At 39.5% G+C, this 24,086-nt stretch overlaps 1 protein-coding gene across 6 annotated transcripts in view; it reads left to right on the top strand.

Annotated features, from left to right (window-relative positions):
• TMEM108 (transmembrane protein 108) overlaps nucleotides 1-24,086 on the top strand; it is a 387,669-nt gene that overhangs the window by 72,394 nt on the left and 291,189 nt on the right. For 2 of the 6 annotated variants that reach the window (XM_024979376.2, XM_024979342.2), the window contains exon 3: nucleotides 21,669-21,731. The gene's annotated coding sequence lies outside the window, so the exon portion shown is untranslated. 6 annotated transcript variants of the gene reach the window in all.

Genomic DNA, 24,086 nt, shown 5'->3' with positions numbered 1-24,086 from the left:
TCCAGACCCAGGAATCAAACCCTGGACCGGGTTGCCATTTCCTCCTCTAGGAGATCTTCCAGACCCAGGAATCAAACCCACATCTCTTACTTCTCCTGTATTTCCAGGCGGATTCTTTACCACTGGCTCCACCTGGGGAGCCCCTGCCCTCAGGCAAAGCCTAATCAAATTAGGCTGAAAAAGGCAGTAGAAAGAAAGCACCATGTTAAATCTGAAGGTTTAATTTTGAACTCTGGCCTTTTGAGTGACCTTGGTCAAGCCAGCTTCTCTGAGCCTTGGAGTTTCCATCTGTAAAATACAAATAATAATTGCAGCTTTATTGGCCATAAAAAATATTCATTAAAAAATATATAATACATAAAATAGTTTGTAAACTTTTATAAAATGTGGAAATATAAGGAATTATATAACTTATTCTTTTTATTTCATTAAGGAGTAGGCTTCCCTGGTGGCTCAGACAGTAAAGAATCTGCCTGTAATGCAGGAGACCTGGATTTGATCCCTGGGTCAGGAAGATCCTCTGGAGAAGGGAATGGCTACCCAGTCTAGTATTCTTGCCTGGGGTACAGACCATGGGGTAGTGAAGAGTCAAATATGACTGAGCAACTAGCCCTTTCTTTTTATTTCATTAATAAGTTCAAATTCATGGGCCCAGCATGCTTCTGCTGTGCTGCTCTGATACCTGGATTCAAATTCATGAACTGTATAAACATTGACTGTTTTTTACATGGCCTTCTGGTTTACAGGCCCCAGTTTTATACAAAGTTTGGCTCATACCTGAAAGAGCATACTACCTAATTCTCTATACCTATTAATCTTGTTTCTGAAAGCTCTGATAAAGTGCTACTTCTTTGGTTTGAGAGTCATCTAAGAACTATCATGGTAGCATAAGAACACAAATGTTTGTTTTGATCTTCTCTGAAAATACACATTATTTGGTGCCTTCACTTGCTGTTTCAACTGGTCTGTCCCTATCTAATAATAAAATACTAGTCTATAAAGTATGGTGACTTCAGCAATACTTAGAGCTTCAATATTACAAGGCTTGCCTTAGGAGGAGGCTTGCAGGTTTTTTCCTCTGATGCTAAACTAATGCATTCTTCTTGATGACTGTTGAAGTGGCACAGAGGGGAGTCCATCATTTGAGCCTTGAATTTATCAACAATTAAGTGGTATAAATAAATCAACTTCATTTCAGATCCAGACTGATAAGAAACCAGCGATGAGAAGTCAGCAGATTTCTTTCTCATTGATTAGTTGACACACTCGGAGGGCTGTGAAACATCTCCATTGTTACCTGAACTCCAGGGTGTGGGACCTGCAACTGATAGTATTCTGAAGTCTCTTTTACCCATTTCAGTTTAGTCGCTCAGTCGTGTTCAACTCTTTGTGACTCCATGAACCGCAGCACACCAGGCCTCCCTGTTCATCACCAACTCCCAGAGTCCACCCAAACCCATGTCCATTGAGTCGTTGATGGCATCCAACCATCTCATCCTCTGTCATCCCCTTCTCCTCCTGCCCTCAATCTTTCCCAGCATCAGGGTCTTTTCCAGTAAGTCAATTCTTTGCATCAGGGGGCCAAAGTATTGGAGCTTCAGCTTCAGCATCAGTCCTTCCAGTGAATATTCAGGACTGATTTCCTTTAGGATTGACTGGTTTGATCTCCTTGCAGTCCAAGGGACTCTCACTTGTCTTCTTCAACACCACAGTTCAGAAGCATCAATGATTAGTCCCTTGTCAGATACATAATTTGCAAAATTTTCCTTTCATTCTATGGGTTTTCTTTTCATTTTTTGGTGGTTTCCTTTGCTGTGCAGAAACATTTTACATTGATGTATTCCCACTCATTTATTTTTGCCCTTATTCTTTTGCATTTGATGAAGATTCAAAAAATCATCACCAACACCTTTGTCAAGAAGTTTACCACCTATCTTTTCTTCTAGGAGTTGTATGGTGTTACGTCTTACATTCCAGTATTTTATCCATTTAGGGTCAGTTTTTGTATGTTATGAGATAGTTGTCCAGTTTTATTCTTTTGCATATAGTTGTCCAGTTTTTCCAGCATCTTTTATTAAAGAAATTGTCCTTTCTGCATTGTGTATTCTTGGGTCCTTTGTCACGGATTAATTTACTATCTATGTGTGGATTAATTTCTGGGCCCTCTATTTTGTTCCATAGATCTATGTGTCCTTTTTACACAAATACCATATTGTTTTAGTTACTACAGCTTTGTAATATAGTTTGAAATCAGAGAGTGTGATACTTCCAGCTTTATTATTCTTAAACTTACTTTGTCTATTTGAGGTCTTTTGTGTTTCCATACAAATTTTAAGACTATATTATTTCTGTGAAAAATGCCTTTGGGATTTTAATAGAGGTTAGATTGAATCTGTATGATCCTTTTGGTAGTATGAACAGTTTAACAATACTAATTCTTTCAGTTCATGAGTGTGGAATATCTTTCCATTTATTTGTATCTTCTTCAATTTGTTTGATCAGTGTCTTGTGGTTTTCAGTATAGAGATCTTTCACCTCCTTGGTTTATTTCCTTCCTTGGTATTTTATTGTTGGATACAATTGTAATTGGGATTATTTTTCTAATTTCTCTTTCTGATAGTTTATTATTACTGTATAGATGTGCAGCTGACTTTTGCGTATTGATTTTTTATCCTGTCTTTACTGAATTTGCTTAGTAGTTATAATAATTTTTTGATATAGTTGCTAGAGTTTTCTATATACAGTATCATGGCATCTGCAAATAGAAACAAATAGAAAAGAAGTTTTACTTCTTCCTTTCCAATTTGGATGCCTTTTTTTTCTTGCCTAATTTCTCTGGCTAAAATGTCCAGACACATTTATTAAAATGTGTTTAATAAAAATGACTGGAGTGGAATCCTTGTCTTGTTCCTGATCTTAGAGGAAACACTTTCAGCTCTTCACTGTTGAGTATGGTGTGGTGTTAGTTTTGGGCTTGCTAGATATGGCCTTTATTATGTTTGGGTATGTCAGAAGATCAAACAATTCAATCCTAAAGGAAAGCAATCCTGAATATTCATTGCAGGGACTGATGCCAAAGCTGAAATTCCAATACTTTGGCCACCTGATGCGAAGAGCTGACTCATTGGAAAAGACCCTGATGCTGGGAAAGATAGAAGGCAGGAAAAGAAGGGCACAACAGAGGATGAGATGGTTGGATGGCATCATCAACTCAATGGACATAAGTTTGAGCAAGTTCCAGGAGATGGTGAAGGACAGGGAAGCCTGGCATGCTGCAGTCCAGTGGGTCACAAAGAGTTGGATGTGACTGAGTGACTGAACAGCAACAAATGTTCCTTCTATACCTGCTTTGTTGATAGTTTTGTTTATTTTTTATCAAAAATGGATGTTTAACTTTTTCAAATGCTTTTTCCTGCATCTAGTAAAATGATCATATGATTTTTATCCTGCCCTTTTTTAATGTGGTGAATCACAATAACTGACCTGCAGATGTTGAACCATTCTTGTATTGCTGTCATAAATCCCATTTGATTATGGTGTGTGATCCTTTTAATGTATTGTTTAATTCAGTTTGATAATATTTTCTTGAGGATTTTTCATCTATGTTTTTCATGGATTTGGGCCTGTAGTTTTCTTTTTCTTATGCCATCCTCATTTGGTTTTGATATCAGGGTAATGCAGACCTTGTAAAATGTATTGGTATTAATTCTTTAAATATTTGGTAGAATTCACAAGTGAAGCCATCTTGCCCTGGACTTATATTTTTTGGAAGGTTTTTTTAATTACCAATTTAGTGTCCTTGCTAGTAATTGATCTGTTCAGAGTTCCTATTTCATCATGATTCAGTCTTGGTAGATTATATGTTTTTAGGAGTTTATCTGTCTTCTAGGTTGTCCAATTTATTGGCACATAAATGGGACTTCCCAGGTGTCTCAGTGGTAAAGAATCTACCTGCCAAACAGGAGACATGGGTTCAATCCTTAGGTCAGGAAAATCCCCTGGAGAAGGATATGGCAACTCACTCCAACGTGTTCATACCCGGGAAATTCCATGGACAGAGGAGCATCATGGCCTGCAGTCCATGGGGGTCTCAAAAAAGTTGGACACAACTTAGCAAACAAACAGCAACAATTGTTTATAATAGTCTCCTAAGATTCTTTGTATTTCTGTGGTATCAGTTGTGACATCTCTCCTTTATTTTTTTATTTCTTTGAGTCCTCTCTTTCCCTTTTGTTGAGTGTCACTAAAAGATTGTCATGTTTTCTTATCTTTTCAGTGAACCACCTCTTAGTTTTATTGTTCTTTTCTTGTCTTTCAGTTTCTATTTCATTTATTTCTACTCTTATCTTTGTTATTTCTTTCCTTCTACTAATTTTGGGCTTCTTTGGTTCTTTTTCTAGTTCCTTGGGGTATAAAATTAGGTTGTTTATTTGAAACTTCTCTTGTTTCTTGAGATAGGCATTTATTACTATGAACTTCTTCTCTTAGAAATGTTTTTCCCACATCCCATAGATTTTGGATTGTTGTGTGTCCATTTTCGTTTGTCTCCAGGTATGTTTTGATTTCTTCTTTGATTTTTTCACTGACCCATTGGTTGTTTAGTAGCATATTGTTTAGCCTGTGCATGTTTCTGTTTTTTTTTTTTGCAGTTTTTTCTTGTAGTTGATTTCTAGTTTCATATTGTTGTGGTCAGAAAAGATGTTTAATATGATTTAAATCTTCTTGAATTTATTGATATTTGTTTTGAGACCTAGCATGCTATCTATCCTGGAGAATGTTCCATGTGCACTTGAAGAGAATGTATTCTGCTGCATTTGGATGGATTGTTTTATTGATTGTCTGTTTGGTCTAATGTGTCATTTAAGGCCAATATTTCCTTATTGACTTTTTGTCTATGTAACATATCTATTGATATAATTGAGGTGTTAAAGTCTCCTAGTAGCACTGAGTTGCTGTCCATTTCCCCCTTTCAGTTCAGTTCAGTTCAGTTGCTCAGTCATGTCCAACTCTTTGTGACCCCATAAATTGCAGCACGCCAGGCCTCCCTGTCCATCACCAACTCCTGGAGTTCACTCAAACTCACGTCCATCGAGTCGGTGATGCCATCCAGCCATCTCATCCTTTGTTGTCCAATTTTCCTCTTGCCCCCAATCCCTCCCAGCATCAGAGTCTTTTCCAATGAGTCAACTCTTCGCATGATGTGGCCAAAGTACTGGAGTTTCAGCTTTAACATCATTCCTTCCAAAGAACACCTGGGGCTGATCTCCTTTAGAATGGACTGGTTGGATCTCCTTGCAATCCAAAGGACTCTCAGGAGTCTTCTCCAACACCACAGTTCAAAAGCATCAATTCTTTGGTGCTCAGCTTTCTTCACAGTCCAACTCTCACATCCATACATGACCACTGGAAAAACCATAGCCTTGACTATACGGACCTTTGTTGGCAAAGTAATGTCTCTGCTTTTCAATAAAATGCTATCTAGGTTGGTCATAACTTTCCTTCCAAGGCGTAAGCGTCTTTTAATTTCATGGCTGCAGTCACCATCTGCAGCAATTTTGGAGCCCCAAAAAATAAAGTCTAACACTGTTTCCACTGTTTCCCCATTTATTTTCCATGAAGTGATGGAACCAGATGCCATGATCTTCGTTTTCTGAGTGTTGAGCTTTAAGCCAACTTTTTCACTCTCCTCTTTCACTTTCATCAAGAGGCTTTTTAGTTCCTCTTCACTTTCTGCCATGAGCGTGGTGTCATCTGCATATCTGAGGTTACTGATATTTCTCCCAGCAATCTTGATTCCAGCTTGTGCTTCTTCCAGTCCAGTGTTTCTCATGATGTACTCTGCATATAAGTTAAATAAGCAGGGTGACAGTATACAGCCTTGATGTACTCCTTTTCCTATTTGGAACCAGTCTGTTGTTCCATGTTCAGTTCTAACTGTTGCTTCCTGACCTGCATATAGGTTTCTCAAGAGCCAGGTCAGGTACTTATCAGTAATGGGTAACAATGTTATGGGATTTATCCCTCCCCTCCAGGTTTCCCTTTTGGAAACCATAAGTTTTTTTCATCCTGTAAATCTGTTTCTTTTTTGTAAATAGTTCACTTCTATCTTTTTTAAAAGTTAGATTTCACATATGAGTGATATTATATGATATTTGTATTTCTTTATCTGACTTACTTCACTTAGTTTGATAATCTCTGAGTCCATCTTTGTTGCTACAAATGCCATTATTTCATTCTTTTTTTAATGACTGAGTAATATTCCATTGTATATGTGTACCACATCTTCCTTGTGTGTTCCTCTGTTGATGGACATTTTGATTGCTTCTGTGTTTTGGCTTTTGTAAACTGCGCTGCCATGAACACATTGAGGTGCATATATCCTTTCAGTTTATGTTTTTTTCCTGATGTATGCCCAGGAGTGGGATTGCAGAGTCATATGGTAGCTCTGTTACCATATAGTAATATATGTGAAGCCACTTTGTTTATTATCAGCTACTTTATAAATTTATTTTATTATAAAGTGAAAATATCATTTCATGTGCAGTTTTGTCACTTTGCCTTTCTGTTTATTGAGTAATGACGTATGTATATAGGTGGCACTGAAGAGGTTGCTTTAAAATTACTTACATTGTTTTCTTAACATGGATTACATTTACTATTACCTATTTTATTGTTTTACTTCTGTCTAAATGTTAGATTTCTATGTAGCTTTATTTGTAGTTTGGCATCATTTAGTAATTATCCAATGAAACAGACATGCGGCTTACTATTATTTTCTAATGAATAGATCTGTTAATAAAGGAAGATAAGCCTTATCATATCCATTACTCTGTATGGATGCTGCAATGATCTCATCCATGACTTTATAAAGAACTAGCTGTGGAGTTCCCATTGTAAGAATATTTAATTTAGGTTTCTTACCAAACCTTCTGGTTAGAGTTAGAGTCAATCTGAGAAAGACCAAGTAAATCAAGGATAGAGCAGGATTGCTCTGTGAGGATGGACTGAAAAAAGTGAGAATTTCAGCCTGCTGCTGCTGCTGCTAAGTCACTTCAGTCAGGTCCGACTCTGTGCGACCCCAGAGACAGCAGCCTACCAGGCTCCTCTGTCCCTGGGATTCTCCAGGCAAGAACACTGGAGTGGGTTGCCATTTCCTTCTCCAATGTATGAAAGGAAAAATGAAAGTGAAGTTGCTCAGTTGTGACCAACACTTCGAGATCCCAGGGACTGTAGCCCACCAGGCTCCTCCATCCATGGGATTTTCCAGGCAAGAGTACTAGAGTGGGGTGCCATTGCCTTCTCCGAATTTCAGCCTAGATAGACACTTATCAATGGGGCCATGTGATGTAATCAATAAAATGGTGAAGCATTAGGATTTGCTTAAAACCCTCAGAAGAGTCCTTTTGAAAATTATAAATATGCAGAGTTCGAGTCCCCTATGCCAGATATTGTCCGTAAGATTGCAGTGACAGCTCCCATTGCCATAGCACTTCACCATTGTTTTACCAGCTCACCAGGTACTTTGCCTCATGCACTGACTGCAAAGTTTGTTCCTCTCACTATACCAGCCTCAGTTAAAGCTTCATCATTTCTTCACAGATTTACTTCAACAGCATCTAGTCTTGATTCCCCAAAGCATTCTCCATGTTTCCCGTATGATCTTTATCAACCAGGAATCTTGTCACATCAGTGTCTCTTCTATGTTCTAGAAGCTTCTTCACATAGCTTCTATGTGAAGCTACATGTTCTTGCATGTGTGCAGAGCTTGCAGTTATATTGCCAACTTCTCTAGCCTCATCTGTTGATACTTGCCTATTTATAATCCTGGCTTCAGTCTTCTTAAATTACAGTGGAAACCTTCTGATCTGAGACATAATTTTTAATACAAATATTAGTTGAAATAGAGACCTAAAAATGATACATTAAAATTTTTTATTTTAACTTAAAACATGTGTTCACATTTGTTCAGCAGTCTTTTGATATAGGGCCAAAGCCTTTGCCTTGAATGTGGCTCTACTTGTCAAAGTACCTCATCAGTTTTCTTGTGTAACCACACGCATAATATCTCTCATGATTTCAATTGAGTTTCTTTCAAGTAGAGTGAATGAAAGAGCAGAATCTTCTAGGTTGCTATGTTATATTTTCCAGTCTTTTATAGCCATCTCACTCACTTGTAATTTGACAGTAACTTTTTGGCAGCTAGTCTTTTTGAGTTGTTTTGAAAGAGTCAACCTAGTTTTCTTAGAAACAGTAACTTTTTTTTTTTCACACTCATATTTCACTAACTTATATAATATTTAATTAAATAATGTAATGTTTAATTAATTTGATTATAAAGCCAAGCACAACTGGCATACACAACATATGGTTCCCATATGTTGGGAACCAATACAAGTGACTCTTGGCAAACATTTCCCTCACCTGGGTGAGACATCAAGTGCCCTGGCCCACTGGAGAGAATCCATTAGTATTTGGCTTGAGTGTCAAGATGTCTTTCAGAGAGAATGGAGAGTGTTAATTCAGAAGTTAGTTCAGTAGAAGTCAGTGAAATGAGTTTTTCAACTGTGTTTACAGCCCCTTAAATAAGTCGTAGCCTCTTCTTTTTAAAATCTTGGCCACCTCTTTGCTCTCAGATCCTTACAGATTGAATTCTGATAGCATGGCTTCTTCCAGAAAGCTTTTCCTCATAGCCCGTCCCCTTCCAGCTAGTTGCTCCTCCAGTTTGCTCACTTAGTGTCACATGCTATTGCCTAAAGTGTCCCTGTGAGTCCAGTGAGACCAGGACTGTGTCATTTATCTCTGACTCCATAGTCTTGGCTTTTAGAAAGTATTGGATAAATGAACTTGAATTTGTTTTTTCAGGAGGTGGTACAAACTGAAAAATATAAATACGTATCCTTATTATTGACACTCTTAATATTTCTGAACTTTGAATAGGACTTATAATAAATGTGTTTGCTTATAACCTCAGTAGCTATTATTGAATTGATGGTGTATCTTAAGCATCAAAGCAATGAAGTAGGTAAGAAAAGCAAGATAGATCACTTCAGGGACAGCTAAACCTTAATAAGCGTAGTCATAGAGTGTAACAATGCTTTTCTATAAACACCCCTCCATGCTGCTTCCAGAATCTCTCTTCTGGGCCAGTGCAGCATTTCTTGTTGACCCCTAGGTCTTAAGGGTGACTCAAGGTAGGAATGCTGTACAGCCCATGGGTAAACATGAAGACTGGAGTCAGAGTGCCTGGGTTCAGATCTCAGCCCTGCCTCTTACTCTGTGTATTCAGAGAAGTCAGGGCCTCACTTTTCTCATCTACAAAAAGGAGAAAATCATAATTTTTAAATGATCCACAAAAGCCACTTAGAGCTGCTTGGCACGTCTGTGCTTTCAAGATAAGTTAACAGATGCTATTGCTATTATTGAGATACCAAAGAATTCATAAAAGTCGTCTTATAGATAGTATAATTACAGATGAATTTATAAATGCTTTCATAAATAGTAGCATCCCTTCTGCACACTCACTGAAAGGAATTCAAAGAGGAAATACTAGGTGGGTAGATATTTGAATCTGGAATCTACCATTTGCCAGTTGTCACGTTCTGGACTATTTTCTTCATGTCTCTTAGTCTTGGTTTCTCTACTTATGAAATAGAGATGATAGCAGTGCAAGGCTTGGAGGGTTATTATGGATATTAAATTATAGGATGAATGTGAAGTATGGCTTTTGGAAGATAATAACTTTGATAAATGGCATCTGTCTCTGGCAATTATCATCAGTCACAGACTTGGTATACAAAATAAAACTTTGTTTATAACCGAATTTTACCTCTTGAGTCTCCATTTTTCTCTTTTGGCTGAAAATGAAATCTTGACAACTTAATGGTAAATTCAGAAACTTCCAGACACTTCCCCTCATTCTCTAGTTTGAGCAAACACTCAGTTGATTTTGGGTTTCTTTCCTTCTGCTTTCCACTTTGCTTCTCCCTCAGGGTAAGCTTCTTGGGATTAGGTGTTATTCTGAGATCTGTGACACTTCCATTCAGATGTAGGGTTTCCAGTGGTCTTTGGGTCTGCCGAGTGCACAGCTGAAAGTTTTCATTCTGCCTTCCAGGCCCCAGACCCTGCTGATACCTCAGGCCTTCCTCTCTGATACTATGAGGGAAACTCTTGGTTTTCTCTCTCATCTCGCTAGAAAGCACAGACCTGTATGGTGGCCCCCATGCATGTCCCTGCTCTCCTTGTGCTGCTGGCTCTTCCATCCTTCCGGATCCTGCTAGGTGCTAAGCTTCTCTCAGCTTCTGAACTCACCTGAGGTTTCTTTTGCTTTATCCCCCATCCACATAGACTTGGTTCGAAGTGCAGATAGGGAGAGAAGGCTGTTTTATTTTCAGAAACCCTCTTACTCTTTGGATTAGTTTTCCATTGCTGCCATAACAAATTACTGGACATTTAGCAGCTCAAATAACATGCATTTTATTATCTCACAGTGTGTGTTAGGAGTCTGGGGTGACTTAACTGACCTCACAGACTTGGATTTTATAAGACTGGAATCAAGGTTCACTTCAGGCTTACTAGGTTGTTAGAAGTTCCTAGTTTCTTGCCTTTGTATGCCTGAGACCCCCATTTCTTTGCTGCATGTCAACTGGGGGTTGTTCTTAGCTTCATGTGGCTCGCCACTTTCCTTGGCTCATGGCTCCCTTCTTCCGTCTTCAAAGGCAGCAATGGTGGGTTGAGTCTTCACATTTTTAATCTCTCTGACCTTTCCTCCTTTCTCATCTTTTCTGCCTTCCTTTTCCTGTGCCTCTCCCTGACTTCTCTGACTGAGGTAATTACATTGGACCCACCCAGATAATACCTCTGTCTTAAGGTCAGCTTATGAATAACCTTAATATCATCTGTGAAGTCCCTAAAGAGCAATACCTAGATTAATGGCTGGATTAGTAGCCAGGAACAGGAAATGTCAGGGGAGGTACATCTTTAGAATTCTGCCTGTTGCACTCTTATCCCAAAACTCCTCTGACTCTCCTCTGTCAGTGGAGGGATAAACTGGCTGGGCATGTATTCCCCAGTTCTCCAAAAATCATCATTTATCCTAGGAGCTCAGCTTTTGATATCTGAGACATGTTCCAAAGTGCCAAACTATTTTCTCCATCGTAGGTGTCAAGATGCCCTGACTGTCTAGAATTAAAATTAACCTTTCTCCCTTCTATCATGTGTATCCCATGGACTGTGTGTGCAGAAAGGCCTTCCTGTCTCTTTGGATGGTGATTAAAGGATAAAGGCATGCTAGTTTGATTAATCAAACATTTATTGACTATTTTGTAATAGACAGTGATATGAGAGATTCTGACCTGAAGAAATGTATAAGCTAGTAGGAGTGAATTTCATGTAAACAAGTACTTATAATAAATGCACAATGTGAGAAGACTGTGTAGGAATACATATGGTGCTGTCAGAACCGAGAAGAGGACACTGGGCCTTTCAATGGAGAGGAGAAAGTTTAAGAAACAGTGGTGTACAGGCAGGCCCAGAAGGAAAGTGGTGGTTGAGAAACAATTTTACTTATCTGCAGTCTACAAAGTAGTTTTCTATACTGAACTTCATTTAGTAACCACACTTACTTTTTTCAGTAGGGATTATAGTATTTCTGTTACAGATATAGGAGGTAAAACTAGGAGATTTGCTCATAATCAGACTCCAGGCTTTGACTGACTGAGATTGAACCCAGTTTCACTAACTCTAGATCATGTGCTTTTTTTACTAACCATTTTAATATGAGCAGGAGGCAGAGGGGCCAACCTTGTGGCAAAATGGCAGAGTGTGGTGGCTGGTATGGTGCATACAGTAGCTAGCCTCCAATAGCCTCCTACAATCCCCACCTACTGGTATTGACACCTTTGTATAGTCCCCTACCAAATGGGATTGGGCTGGCCAGTGTTACCAATAGGATATTACAGAAATGATGATGTCTGATTTTGAGGCTAGGTCAAAGCAGACCTTGTAGCTTGAAGCTGGCTTTCCTGAGTCTCTGTTTTTGAAGGGAAATAGCTGCCATGCCCTAAGAGACCAGCATTTCTTTGGGGAGGTGCCCTCCGCAAGGCTATGGGAAAGCCATCTTGGCAGCAGATCTTCCACTTCTAGTCAAGCTTTCAGGTGACTGCAGCCTCGTGGCAGATCCTGAACTAGAAGCAGCCATAAAGCTACTCTCAGATTCCTGACCCACAGAATCTCTGTGAGGTATTTATCGTTGTCCTAAGCCACTAAGTTTTGGGCTAATTTGTTTCATAGTAATAGGTAGTTAATACAGCATGGGTTTTACAAGAGCAAGTAATATAGTAGTATTTAAATGGTGTTAAACAGATTATAAAAAACCTACTGTGCAGTCTAAGAACTTTAGTTTTTATTCTGTGTAAGGGAGACACTGTAGGGTTTTGAACAGCAGAGCCCTTAGAAAAATAGATTATTGGTGAGCCTCTTGAATATGGAACATTTACAGATTAACTGACTTTCATGCCGTTTGGGCCTGGAAGGCAGTCACTGAGGAATTAAATATCTTATAAATACTTCTGTCTCATCTTTTTCTGAGTTTGAAAATCTTAAAATCTGTATCTGACTCTTTGAATCCTAGGAATCATAGTTTATTTTTATTTTTCTAATTGGTAGAGAGCTTCCTCCTTGCAGCATCCCTACAAGGCTTGTACAAGCCCCTGAAAGAAAAATGTCTTGTCCTAAGAGTATGCTCAAGGCAGATCTGTGAGTCACCACCTGAAGAAGTGTACATAGTTTAAGCGTGTGATGATTAGATTTCAGCCAAACACAGACACAGAGAGAAGTATGTAGTGGGAAAACTCTGATCAGGAGCTTCTATTCTCTGGCCTTCTGGTGCAGTCAGGTCCTTGGTTAGCTCTATCTGAAGGCTAGGGGCAGAATGATACAGTGGAAAGAACAATATTATTAGAGTCAAGGGGAAAGTGCTAATTCTCACTGAGCCATTGGCAAGCTGTGTAATCCTGGGCAAATATTAAATCTCCTGAGTCTCAATATCTTTGCTCATAAAATGAGAAAGGGTTGGATTAGATGATTCCCAATGTTCATTCTCATTACAATGTTCCATGACATATGATTCCTTTTACGTGATATTTCTGTCAAAATTGAGATAATATGTATCTCTGGGGAGAGTTTAGAGTGATAATCTAACTGTTCTAAAGGGAATAAGACAAATATTATAACCAAAAATATTCTTTGGAAATTTTTGTATTGTTATTAGACACAATGTATATCCATTTGCTTGGTTTTATGTGTAACATGAGTATTCCTCTGTAATTATAAGAATTACTTAATTTCTAAAACTCATAAAGATTATGGTGGAAAAAATTAGAGATGCTGCTTGCTGTTGAATGAGTTTATACATAAGTCAGTAAGTCTGTGCCATAGGTATTTTTCAGTGTGTTTTATGTTCTGTCTAGTAATTGCAGTTTTAATTGATTGTTGTGACTTTTACAATCATCTTAACACCTTGCAGGAGGAGCAGCCTTCTGCCGGTGAATATAGAATGATCTTAGCTTTGGTGCAACATTAGCATACAATAGGAACTCTTAGGCATTGCGATTTGTAGTTATTACGGATTTTCTTTCCAGGTTGGTAAGTGGAGATGGCACTCCTTATAGAACAGTACAGGATAATGAAATCTGCCCATTAGTCACAAATCCTGTATTTTAGCTTCCATTGTAATTGTAGCTCTTCTTCACCAAGCCTGTTTTGCCCACTTTTTTTTTCTTTCTCCTTTTTCTCCCATCCATCTCTCAGAAAACTGGTGGGAATGCAGTCAGATAAACAAGCAAATAAATGAAAAGGAAGAAAATCAAGGGGCCTAGATGTTGCAAGAGCTTCATAAACTCAAACTCTGGCAATTCTGGAGTTGATTTGAGTGTAGGGAAGGAGGTTGGGGAGAAGGTCACCAGGTAAAGTAGCTTGCCCTATTTGAGTACGTAACCCCAATTTCAGACACTGGCAGACAGGAAGACAAGCAGAAATAAGTATTTGGTGCTGGATATGTAAAAGGATGCATTTTCACGTCATCCTTCCACTGTGGACCTTATTTACACACTCCAATAGGGGATTTTTTCTTTCTCCACACTCCTTTCATTCTAAGAGGATTACACCATCCATTGCTTTCTGTCCACAAATCCTCCCACGTGATTTGATCAGCATGTTTGTGACATTTTTGGTTGTATCAGGAATTGACCATACCTCTAATGGTCTGTGGAGAAGGCAATGGCACCCCACTCCAGTACTCTTGCCTGGAAAATCCCATGGACGGAGGAGCCTGGTAGGCTGCAGACCATGGGGTCTCGAAGAGTTGGACATGACTGAGCGACTTCACTTTCACTTTTCCCTTTCATGCATTGGAGAAGGAAATGGCAACCCGCTCCAGTGTTCTTGCCTGGAGAATCCCAGGGATGGGGGACCCTGGTGGGCCGCTGTCTATGGGGTCGCAGAGTCGGACACGACTGAAGCGACTTAGCAGCAGCAGCAGCTAATGGTCTGAGGAGGCAGCAAGCATTACCGGAGGGCCAGAATAGCCAAAGGGTGTGAATTCATTACTAACTTATAGAGCAGGGCCAGATGGATACTGGTATTCTTTTTTTATTCTTTTCAAAACTCTGACTTGAAACAGATATTATGCAAATTCTTAAACTTAATGAAGCAAAACTCTTATCTCCTAAGGCTTTGTTTCTTAAACTTGAGTTGCCAACCCAGACACTCAGACTTCCTGATTCAAGGTACATGAAATAAGGCCTGATAATTTGTATTTCTGACAAGTTTCTAGATGGTGTGGATTCTGCTGGTCCCATTTTGGAAACTGCTGTCCTAATGGTTCTTCCAACCTGGAGCGATTGGAAATCAGGTTACAGAGCCCTGGGGTTTCTCAATTCTTTCACTCCTTTGAGGCCAGCTTGTGTCTGTCCCACTGCTGCTTGGGTATGGGGTCATGCGTGTGTGCCCATATTCTGTCCTTCAGAGCCAGAGTGCTGAGAACTCTGGGATGCCCGACCATTGGAATTTCTGAACATGGTATAAAACCAGAGCTCTGGTGCAGAAGTTGTGATCCCCTTGTGACCTTAGGAACATTGTCATTTAATCTGGAAAATAACACTCTAGGTGGGAAGTATTCTCACTTTTATCTGTGAGGAATTGAAACTTGAAAAGTGAAAATTACTTGCCCAGAAGTAAATGGCAGAACTGGTATTTGAACCCAGGATTAGGGCTTCACTGCCTGATTTTCCTTCACCTAATCTCTGTTTCTCCTGTGTTCCATTTTGATCTCGTTCCTCATTATTATGTAACCAAGATTACACATTACACAGATTCTCTTTAATTAGGGTTTGAATTATGACTTACATATACATATGTGTGTATTCATATATATATACACACATGCTCCTTGGCTTCATTTTTATTATTTTGCATGTGTATCTAGTATAGTATGTAATATGTGTCCTTGAAGTTGTCCTAAAGCAGATTAGAACAGGGCAAGAAATACATATATGCCTAGTGCACATACATGTTACTATCCACACACAAACTAGCTTTTCCTCTATGCCTCACATTAAGTCTAAGAAAATCTGCCTCTTTGATTGCCATTGATTTATACTAAGTTCCAGCCACACCCTTGACTGCCATCAGTAAATAAATGGAGATGAAACTTGATTTGCTGCCCTTCCCTTCCCATGTTCTCCCCAGTACTTCACCAAAAAGGAAGAAATTTAGGGCATCGTTTAATTCTGGGGAGATGGTTGGCAGGTCTGTATTGACAGATCCACTCTGTTGGAAAACAAGAACAAGACCTGAGGGCTTTGGAGAGTATGTCTGCAGTGAGACACTGCACATTAATAGCAGTGCAGGTATTTTCCTTTACTGTAGAAAACAGCTCTTTTTCCACTGAGAGGTGGAGCAGGGGAACAAACCAAAAAACAAAAAATTCTGGTGTCTGCTGTTGAAGGCTGTAGGGAACAAGGAACTGGGTTACAGGAAGAATGGTGATAGGGAGGAAAGATTGATCATCGTAGGTACCCCCCCAGGAACTAAATGACTGGGAAATATAAAATCACTTGTTTTTAAGTTTACTTGTGGAAGTGGGTGTTGGAAAGGTTGCAGCTTGTAAGTTATTGTGAGTAGTGAAGGAGGGTTGTTTGGAAACTGAAAGGAAATTGTAACAGCAGATGTGGCTGGGTGGTACGTTATCACCGGGTGAGCCAGGTAGCTGGTGGGTGTTGGAGGTACATGCATGCTTGTGAGGGTACTTGGGTTCAGCTGTGTGTGGTTTTCTGTACTCTCCTAGTGTTTCTCATGGTTGAAATTGTTCACAAGCAAACACAAGATTTGCAGTATGCTCTAATGGTTCCCTAGTATATCACTTGCATTGAAACAAATTTTTGTTTTCAAAGAAGCATTATAGCACAACTGGCTTTAGGTCAGTTCTCAGATGATTCCCTGTTTCCCTTATTAGAATACTTGATGGCCATCTGTGAGACGAAGGGCATGTGAAAATGCCTCTTTTGTACATATTTTCTTTCCTATCTCTTATAAAATTTTGTTGTTGTTGTTCAGTCCCTAAGTCACGTCCTACTCTGTGACTCCATGAACTGCGGCATGCCAGGCTTCCATGTCCTTCACTTTCTCTGGAGTTTGCTCAAATTCATTGAGTTGGTGATGCCATCCAACCATCTCATCCTCTGTTACCCCCTTCTTCTTTTGCCCTCAATCTTTCCCAGCATCAGGGTCTTTTCTAAAGAGTCAGTTCTTTGCATCAGGTGGCCAAAGTATTTGAGCTTCAGCTTCAGCACCAGTCCATCCAATGACCAGATGCCATGATCTTTGTTTATTGAATGTTGAGTTTTAAACCAGCTTTTTCACTCTCCTCTTTCACCTTCATCAAGAAGCTCTTTAGTTCCTCTTCACTTTTGGCCATTAAAGTGGTATAATCTGCATATCTGAGGTTGTTGATATTTCTCTTGGCAATCTTGATTCTAGCTTGTGAGTCATCCAGCCCAGCATTTTGTATATTGTACTCTGCATATAAGTTAAATAAGCCGGGTGACAATATACAGCCTTGATGTACTCCTTTTCCAATTTGAACCAATCCGTTGTTCCATATCCAGTTCTAACTGAATATTAAAAAAATTAAGTAATGAGTAAATCCCCCTCATTTTGTGTAACATCACAAAAAGGATGTTAAATTTTGGGGGGAGCCACATAAAAATTTCCCATGTAGCAAAATGGCTTTGTTAAGGTGATCTGTTCTCACTCCATCTCCATCCCGACCACAACCTTTGAGCCAAGCCACGTGGGGCTGAGTCACTGATGACTGAATGTTTGTTTTCTCCCTGATGATTTTCTTTGACTGATAGCCCAGAGAGGTGCCTGTTGAAGTGGCCCTGTGTTTTTTGGTGAAGTGTGTGTACTCATTTGTTCTAGCTCTCAGAGCATTCCCCAGGGTCACATTTATTGATTTCAGGATATGGCTGTGTGTATTAGACACTTCTTGACAATTGCATGCACAGTATTTGTGATGGTTAATTCTGGGGTACACTGGGTGTTTTATCCTTTTCAGGTCCATCTTGGGAAAAAGGGAAAATTCACATGGAGAAAGAAGCAGCTTCACATCTTTGAGCCTACATTTGCAGGGGAGTCATGTCTGGCAAAAATATAGATAAGGCAGTGCTTTTGGAAGGAGTATCTGGTCATTTTCTTCAAGTTCAACATCTCTCATCCAATTAGATGTAGCAGCTGGATCCTCGTTTGTGCATTCCAATTACAGAGAGAGAAGAGTTGAACCACTTGTGGTGGCTCAGATGGTAAAGAATCTGCCTGCAGTGCAGGAGATCCAGGTTCAATCCCTGGGTCAGGAAGATCTCCTGGAGAAGGGAATGGCAATCCACTCCAGTATTCTTGCCTGGAAAATTCCATGGACACAGGAGCCTGGTGTACTACAGTCCATGGGGTTGCAAAGAGTCAGACACGACTAACTACTTTCACTAACATAGTGTTATATCTGCTGGGAAAGGTAGTATCATTATCAACATGTAGGAAATTTTAAAAAATTTAAATATAGGTCCTAGAATTTAGGGTTAGAAGGAAATGGGAAGAGAAAGGATTTTTTTGTGCTATGCTTCACCTTACAATAAGGAATTTGAGTCTCATAGAAGAGGCATAATAAGCCATCAGATCCTGTCTTGCTATAACATAAAGGAACCAGGACTTAAGACACTAGCTCTTCTTGTACCATGATGCTGATTTTTGTAATTCAGTGAGTTCTGACCACTTACGTAAGAATCCAGGAGCTCTCATTCTGTTGTTGCTGTTCCCTTAACCCTAGTGTTTGTAACACATGCTTGATTTGATTCCCCTGCTTTACCCACTTCAATTTTACTTTATATTTTAAAGCTGAGAAAAATGAGGGTTGCTTTTATTTAGGCCACGGCTACCACTAGTTGCTTTGCTTTGGTTGACATCCTTTCTTACCTCAGCGGATAGAAATATGAGTAAGAATATCCTTGTACAAGGAGGACAGAAGTGCTAGCCTTCTCCTTATGGAGGCCTATTTTCCAACAGTTCTGTTTGATCTAGTCAATCCTTGAATGTGTTACTAGAGATATGAAGACCTAAAAAAAGAAACCCCCCAGAAAATTTCTAACAAAAATGTTTACCTCCTCAGGATAATTTTTTAAAGCCAAATTGGAAAAAGGTGTATTATGAAAAATGTTTAGAATGAAATGCAGTATTTCAGATATAAAGTGTTCATATGCTATGTTGCCTTTAATCCTTCAAAATGAATTCTTACAAGCTTATAATTGGAGGGTGTTTATGAAAGACCATTTATGGTGTCAGTTTAGTATAGTCTCCATACTCCAAAGACAAGCTAACGTTCACTAAGTACTCATATTCACTAAGCACTTACTGGGTGTCATGCACTATTCTGCATGGCTCACAGGAAATCATTCATTTAATCCTCAGTACAACATCTTGAGGAAAATGCCGTCATTAGTCATTTGACTAATGACTAATGGCGTAAACTGAAGTTCAAACAGTGGCTTGACTTGCCTAAGGCCACATGCCGGTGAGTTGAGGAGATGGAAGCCTCTACTTGTGTCCAGGCTTTCAAGCTTACTCTCCTAGTAGAAATGAGAGGAGAAGCTGGAAGCACCTGTGTTACTCATGCTTCTCACACTTATCAGGGCATCCGCCCAGGCAGTTTTGTTCTCCATTAAAGGGGACTAAAAATAACACACAATTCTCCTGTTCACAGATTTGTTGTGGTAATCCAAGAAGATAAGGGAGAGAAGTCAGGTTTAATGAGCATATACTATGAGCCAGGGACCACAGGAATGGATGTGTTTCACATAACATCAGCCATTGCTGCTGTCCCTGTTATCACTGTTGTGCAGTTATCAAATTCTCTGTTGACTACTGAGTCACTGCTATTTTCAGAAGATGGATTAACTGCCATCTGTTCTCACGTTTGGGTCTTCTAGTTGCCTCTCATGCCTGTCTTATTCAGCCGATTTCACTGGAGGCAGGAGATTATTTTTAAAGTGATACATGTTATTTGTAGAAAATTTGGGCAAAGGATTAGAAAAGGCAGTTAATGAGGAGGAAACTCAAAAGGCTATCAAAGTATTAGAAAAGATACTCCAAGTCACTAGTGCTGAGAGAAATGCAAATTAAATTGATAATGGCATGTATAGCGTTTTAGAGATCTCAGTTATGCCCAGTGTTTCTGGGACTTTGGGGACCTTCATGCATTGTTAATAGGAGATAGACTGATGCTACCATTTTGGAGAGCCTGTGACACTACCTGTTTGAATTAGGGCCACTCACACCCATAACCCAGATATTCTACTCTGGAGATATATGAAAATGTCTTTGTCTTATATATATATATATATACACACACACACACACACGTATATATACATATAATATATATGTATGTATATTTAAACACATGCATATATATATGCATATACACATGCATATACACACATATATATATATCCCTTTTATATATGTGTGTGTGTGTGTGTGTGTGTGTGTGTGTGTGTGTGTGTGGAGAAGGCAATGGCATCCCACCCCAGTACTGTGGAAAATCTCATGGACGGAGGAGCCTGGTGGGCTGCAGTCCATGGGGTCACTAAGAGTCAGACACGACTGAGCAACTTCACTTTCACCTTTCACTTTCATGCATTGTGAAGGAAATGTCAACCCACTCCAGTATTCTTGCCTGGAGAATCCCAGGGACAGGGGAGCCTGGTGGGCTGCCGTCTATGGGGTCTCACAGAGTCGGACACGACTGAAGCGACTTAGCAGCAGCAGCATATATGTGTGTATGTATGCGTTTGTGCATGCTAAGTTGCTTCAGTCATGTCCAACTCTGTGCAACCCTATAGACTGTAGCCTGCCAGGCTCCTCCAGTATTCCCAGGCAAGAATGCTAGAGTGGGTTGCCATGCCCTCCTCCAGGTTATTTTCTCAACCCAGTGATTGAACCTGCGTCTCTTATCTCTCCTGCATTGTGTGTATGTAAAGCACCATACTAGGACGTGAGTGTATTCACGCAAGGTTATTGTGATGGTAAGAGGGAGTCTTACCGCTGAAGAATTGATGCTTTTGAACTGTGGTGTTGGAGAAGACTCATAAAAGTCCCTTGGACTGCATGGAGATCCAACCAGTGAATCCTAAAGGAAATCAGTCCTGAATATTCATTGGACAGACAGATGCTGAAGCTGAAACTCCAAAACTTTGGCCACCTGATGTGAAGAGCCAACTCATTAGAAAAGACCCTGATACTGGAAAAGATTGAAGGCAGGAGGAGAAGGGACAACAGAGGATGAGATGGTTGGATGGCATCACTGACTCGATGGACATGAGTTTGAGTAAGCTCTGGGAGTTGGTGATGGACTGGGAAGCCTGTCATGCTGCAGTCCATGTGGTTACAAAGAGTCAGATACTATTGAGTTACTGAACTGAACTGAAGAGGGACTTGGAGGTAAACTGGTTGTCCTTTACTAACAAAGTGGTTAATTCAAATTTAGTTGAAAGAGCATAAAGGAGTATGGTGCATAAGATGAACATTTATCAACATGACTGGATCTTAAGGGCATAGTGCCAAATGTAAAGAGTAAGAAAAATGAGATGCAGTACAAGTTAAATTACATGTCCACAAAATGATACTCATTTCTGTAAGTGCACAAAATGAGGCTATCTGCTTTCAAGCTTATAGTCTTAGTAGAAATGAAGGGAGATACTGAAGAAGTACCAGTTCAACCTGTCAGAGTTGGTTGTGTGAGGAATGAGGGCTAGAAGTGGGGAGATAAAAAGGGAAATAATAAATAAAGCAAAAGAGAACCTTGCAAGAACAATGATAATAATATGCCATAAACAGGGTAACAATAAATTCAACTCCTTGTAAAAGAAGAAAGTCAGAAAATACAAGTCAAAACACGAAAATAAAATTATGTGTAATTCTGTTTACAGATAACTGTTAAAACTTCAGTGAACATTCTTTTAGTATTTTGTATGTGTATATGTATATGTGTATTTTATGTTTATCACACATATATTTGTCTACTCAGTAAGTGAAATGTATATTTTTTTTTCATATCCTAGCTATGAAGATGTACTAAGTTATCTCTAAAATGCCTTCTAATTCTAAGACATTCTGTCTTCAGGGTGAGTACCATATCATCAAATTCAAATTTTAAACTGACTTATGTTCAGCATATTTACTAAACATTCTTAGTATTCAACCATGAGATGCTAGTACATTCAAAGGAAAATATATCTGCATATGCTTTTAACTCAAATAGTACTTATTTTGGCTTGATTGTTAGAGATCATTTAAGTGCATTCAGATCATTTCACAGGCTGACAGTTTGCTCTAAGTTTGGATCACAGTATCAGATGAGCATTGATTCCAAATGGAACAACTTGGTCTAATGTAGCAGAGAACCTTCCCAGTGAGTGACTGGATGGCTTTTAATAGGCTAGAGCTGAACACATGCCTTGCAGGATCTGAGTTCCCCAACATGGATCAAACCTAGGCCGTGGGAGTGACAGTGTTGAATCCTAACCACTAGACCACCAGGGAACTCCCTGAACAATTTCTGTTCAAAAACAAGCAAATTAGTGAATAATAGAGTCCTGAACTTTTAGTTTCAGTTTTATATGTGGACAATGAGCAACCTTTAATAAAGAGTTCATTCTTCTCTGCCAGGGACAAAAGCAGACCAAAGTCTATCCTGGCCTCTTAAAAAAGCCAACAGAAACCTCCCACAGGAGACTGAGATCTCAAATCATTGCACTCGTAACAATGATGGCGTTTCCATTGGCTGTTGTTGCTATGGTAATCATTGCTGACCTCACAGATCCTTTCCTAATGATGTTCTCAACAGGCTCACTTGTAGCATTTGCTCTGTGTGTATGTATCTATGTCTGTTTGCTTGTGACTAAGTTGTCCAGTCTTACTCTGAATCCAGAGTCAGAAGGTAGCAGGCACCATTGCCTTGCCAGTAATAATAAATGCTAAACAAAGATTTGTGAGGCTGGATTCAGTGCACTGGATTTGGAAAAACAACCAAAGTTATAAGGAGTTTCAACAAATCTCTACGGTTCTCAAAGTGTAGTCTTGGAAATCCATGTTGCTGGCTATTTTCTCACTTGAACAGTTTGGGCTGCTCATTAGAGTAATCAGTAAACATATGAAGTTTGCAACTCTCAGCCTGCAGAAGTTCCCCCATCCTGCCCCCCAGCTAGGAGGGAGTAGTTATTTTAAAACTACCCTTCTTTAGAATTTATCATTAAACTTTTCTGGGAGAAGAGCAGCATGGACTTAACAGGCTACTGGCTACTCACCAGGTTTCTTAGTCTCTGGGGTTGGTTGATAGTGGTTCTCACAGCCTGCTGAGTATAAGCCCTTCTTGAGACTCTGGTGCCGTCCAAATGTGGGAAACACTCAATGTTATAATATCAAGACTGTTTAAAGACTTCCCAATTCTGACATTTCCCCAAACCTAAATTGATAAAATTTTATCAGATTTTTGCTCTGCCTCCAATGAAAAAATAATCCTCCCATGATAATATAGTATTTGTGGTTATAGAGTACCATGAATATTAAATGGAATCAGTTTTTCCAAAAAGAAGGGATTGTTGTTGTTCAGTCGCTCAGTCCTGTCCGACTCTCTGTGACTTTATGGACTACAACATGCCAGGCTTCCCTGCCCTTCACCGTTTCCCAGAGCTTGCTAACCTCATGTCGATTCAGTCAGTGATGCCATCCAAACATTTCATCCTCTGTCGTCCCCTTCTCCACCTGCCTTCAATCTTTCGCAGCATCAGGGTCTTTTCTAATGAGTCAACTCTGAATCCGGTGGCCAAAGTTTTAGAGCTTCAGCATCAGCATCAGTCCTTCCAATGACTCTTCAGGATTGATTACCTTTAGGATTGACTGGTTTGATTTCCTTGCAGTCCAAGGAACTCTTAAGAGCCTTCTCCAACACCACAGCTTAAAAGCATCAATTCTTTGGTGTTCAGCCTTCTTTATGGTCCAACTGTCACATCCATACATGACTACTGGAAAAACCATAGCTTTGTTTGGATGGAGTTTGTGGGCAAAGTAATGTCTCTGTTTTTTAATATGCTGTCTAGGTTTGTCATAGCTTTTCTTCCAAGGAGCAAGCACCTCTTAATTTCATGGCTTCCATCACCATCTGCAGTGGTTTTGGAGCCCAAGAAAATAAAATCTGTCACTGTTTCCATTGTTTCCCCATCTATTTGCCATGAAGTGATGGGACCGGTTGCCATTATCTTCATTTTTTGTTCTCAGTTTACATACTGTTGAAGCCTGGCTTGGAGAATTTTGAGCATTACTTTGCTAGCGTGTGAAATGAGTGCAATGGTGCAGTAGTTTGAACGTTCTTTGACCCCTTTGTTGGGGTTGGAATGAAAACTGACCTTTTCCAGTCCTGTGGCCACTGCTGAATTTTCCAAATTTGCTGGCATATTGAGTGCAGCATTTTAAGAGCATCT

Source organism: Bos taurus, chromosome 1 (assembly GCF_002263795.3).
Source record: "Bos taurus isolate L1 Dominette 01449 registration number 42190680 breed Hereford chromosome 1, ARS-UCD2.0, whole genome shotgun sequence".
NCBI lineage: Eukaryota > Metazoa > Chordata > Mammalia > Artiodactyla > Bovidae > Bos > Bos taurus.
The sequence above is the reverse complement of the archived record's forward strand: the minus strand, read 5'-3'. Positions and strand labels throughout refer to the sequence as shown.